General features: G+C 43.1%; 1 long non-coding RNA gene across 1 annotated transcript; it reads right to left on the bottom strand.

The window, feature by feature from the left end:
- Positions 1 to 414: 414 nt before the first annotated feature.
- LOC135396562 (uncharacterized) lies at positions 415 to 2,519 on the bottom strand. Its single transcript, XR_010423441.1, has 3 exons — positions 2,379 to 2,519; positions 1,110 to 1,168; positions 415 to 919 (listed from the first exon to the last, which is right to left on the bottom strand). It is a non-coding gene; the product is annotated as an uncharacterized LOC135396562 (long non-coding RNA).
- Between the last annotated feature and the right edge of the window lie 1,014 nt (positions 2,520 to 3,533).

The raw sequence follows: 3,533 nt of genomic DNA, 5'->3' as shown, positions 1-3,533 counted from the left end.
TTCTTAGGACCCAAATATACTGTCTAGGTAAAGTTTTGTCCTCAGTGCCACGGGGGTTCAATGATATAGACTGGCACACAATTATGTCAAGTACACCCAAAGACCTTTTTTCAAATTCTCGTATTATTGGACTACACAAAAAGAACTACCTTTACAGTACGGAGAGAAAGGGGAAAAATGGAGGCGTCCAGTACATTCTCCACCTCACTTTTGTTGAGAAACGGTGATAGCTTTTGCAAAAGACATAGAACAGACATAGTACAGGTCTCTCGCAACAACCTCGACATTTTCTGCTTCATATTTTCTGTGCGAATGAATAACAGGAGTTATAGTCGGTTCCACATACTGTTCACCTTAGCAATGTGTTCTGTGATGCATACTTTGACCATCCAAAAAGTGGAAGAACATGACTCCTTCAACTCTAAATATTACTGTCATCAAAAATACAGTGCTTAGTGAAATGTATGGCATTTGCAACTGTAATGATTGTTTTCTATCAGCACTGTTGTAGCCATCATGCTTGAGTTATGGTTAGTTCAGTGATCTTCTATCACCGTCAGGGTTTCTTCTACCAGCAGAACGCTAGCCATTCTGGCAAACATATGGTGGCCCTGACAAGGGCCGTTTGTTTACTTCGTCCAGGTCTGCTGCTTCTTCTCTAGTGCACCATGAAGCTACTGAAGAATTCCTTAGCATGACCACAGTCCATCTTCTAGTGTCTATAGTTCCCTACGGGAGCACACTGTTGGCATAAGACAATCCGTGGGGTGGGGCATCGTCATGCAGCTGGTGCCTGTGGGATGCCCTGGACAGCATTCAGACATGAATGCAAAAGGCCAATCCTGTGGGAGTGGCGCACTTGATTACAGTGTGCCACCAGAGGCCTTCTGTTGGGTCAGCTCTGTTTGAAGAACTTGAACTGAAAGTAAAACATAATTGTGAGTAGTGTGAAATTACTGAGAATTATAAGTAAAGCATGTCAGTTACGAATCTGTCAGCTCAGCACGAGAACAATTGGGTGCCTGCTTTGGTTGGCCTTGTGAGGAGTAGCATAAGCAGGGGTATGCAAATTCTCCAATAGAATCCCAATATTTCTCTCTATCCCATACCCAATTCATATATCGCATCTGACAGTCCTGGCCTTTTTGGTCAGCTACAGGGGTTCCACCTGGAAACAATAGAAAGAAATGCATTTAGGCAACAAAAAGCTTCAAGATTGCAGCTTTTAACATGCTGGATAGCATTTCACTCTCCGTAATTATCATTTGCAAGCCTAAGGTTTTGGCAATGTCATTCATAAAATCCTCTATAATTTTTGAAAATTAAACCATCTGATCACTCACTGTGGCATTTGTAAGCTATCAAAGGCCACATGAGAAAAGAAGAATATTGTTTGATTGTTCAAATCGGATCGGGGCTTAAAACCTGAGGGGTATCATTCGTAACTGCTGCTTGACCGCAGGGTTTTGAGCCCTAAATTCTAACTGTATCACGCGTTAAATCACTCATTGAGGCTTGTATACGCTATCGAAGCTGCACGAGAACAGGAAAACGTCGTTCGGTTGCTGTAATTTGGTTGAAGCTTAAAACCTGAGGGGTATCATTCGTAACTGTTGCTTGACTGCAGTGTTTTGAGACCTAAATTCCAACTGTATCACACGTTAAATCACTTACTGATGCTTCTATAAGCTATCGAAAGCTGCACGAGAATAGGAAAACGTCGTTCGGTTGTTGTAACTTGATCGGAGCTTAAAACCTGAGGGGTATCATTCGTAACTGCTGCTTGACCGCAGGGTTTTGAGCCCTAAATTCTAACTGTATCACACGTTAAATCACTCATTGAGGCTTGTATAAGCTATCGAAGCTGCACGAGAACAGGAAAACGTCGTTCGGTTGCTGTAATTTGGTCGAAGCTTAAAACCTGAGGGGTATCATTCGGAACTGCTGCTTGACTGCAGGGTTTTTAGCCCTAAATTCTAACTGTATCACACGTTAAGTCACTTACTGAGGCTTGTATAAGCTATCGAAAGCTGCACAAGAACAGGAAAACGTCGTTCTGTTGTTGTAACTTGATCTGAGCTTAAAACCTGAGGGGTATCATTCGTAACTGCTGCTTGACCGCGGAGTTTTGAGCCCTAAATTCTAACTGTATCACACGTTAAATCATCACTGAGGCTATTTATAAGCTATCGAAGACTATATGAGAACAGATAAACTTTTTTGGTTGTCCAAATTTGATCGTCGCATCATTCAGCACTGTTGCCTGCAAATCTACCGAAATTGAACTTATTTAACTGATTTCACCACAGCTGAAACAGGTCGCGAATGCTTCACTAAAAATTCGGGAGTACAAACACCAAGGAACTAAAATTACTTACCTCCATGTGGTAATTAGCATGAAACAAGAAGCACAACACACACACACGTCAACCCACGACAGCGCGAAACCGACGACTGAGAACAATCGATGTCTTCATGCGCTGACCAGGGCACTACATTCATAGCCACCGCCGCCGAGGCGTACGAACACAACGAATGATACCCCTCAGGATCACTGATCTCTATGTATAAAGGCTGGATCGCGTATGGGAGAGGGGCTCGTGGGAGAGAGGCACGCATTCGGGCCGCCATGTTGGTGGGCCCTAAAACGCTGCGTGTGCCCATTGGAAACAATGGGAGGCAACAGAGATTGTGAGTATTTATTGCGCTACAGGCGTTGATCATTGTTTGTCGTCACGCGATTTTGTAAGGTGCCAGTATACTGATGTATCCTAACAGTGTTTCGCAGGTGCCCTGCATTTCGATTCTTAATAACGTTATGTTTTGCATTCCGAAACTAGACCGTCACTGCAGTGCAGCGCTGGGAATTGTACTACAGCACGTTTCCCAGCCAATATTTCAATAAGAAACGATGTGAGGTTGACAACAACCACGTATATAATATCCCGTGCTGCGTTCTGGACAAAAATTGTTCCACAAAGAACGGTCCCAGAAGGGATACCCGCATGGTAGAAAGAAATCGCCCCGTAGAATCACAGCCGTTGTTTCAAACAGGCGTATGCGTTTAATTTGATTGATATCAAGCAAGAAAGGGTCTTTTAGTGAACGACAGTGGTGTCTTCGATGTAATGCCTCGCAAATATGAACACACCGAAGCACCCCAAACAATTACTGCACGCAATTAGATTACGCTTAGGCCAGTTAATCTAGGTGTTGATGTAAACTTAATAAAGTTATTTAGTAAGTGGTAACACCTCCTTGAGACACAAGACTTATATCCTTTTGAAGTACAGCACTTCTTTTTTCTTCTTCCTTCATTTGCTCTGATTATTTGCAGATGAAATTGAATGTCCTTCTCGCGTACTCACATGCTTTTGCTGAATAGAACTGCAGCGTGAACAAAGCTGCGTAAGGATGGGGGCCTGCCATCCACTGCTGACTTTGTCATGCTAGTTATGTGGAGCACGTTGCAAAAAATGCAGCTGCACATCTGAAACTCCAATCATTATCATCGTCATCTAAAAGGGAATGTG

The sequence above is a fragment of the Ornithodoros turicata genome, chromosome 6 (genome assembly GCF_037126465.1).
Source record: "Ornithodoros turicata isolate Travis chromosome 6, ASM3712646v1, whole genome shotgun sequence".
Lineage (NCBI taxonomy): Eukaryota > Metazoa > Arthropoda > Arachnida > Ixodida > Argasidae > Ornithodoros > Ornithodoros turicata.
Note: the sequence above shows the minus strand (reverse complement) of the source record. Positions and strands in the feature narration are given on the sequence as shown.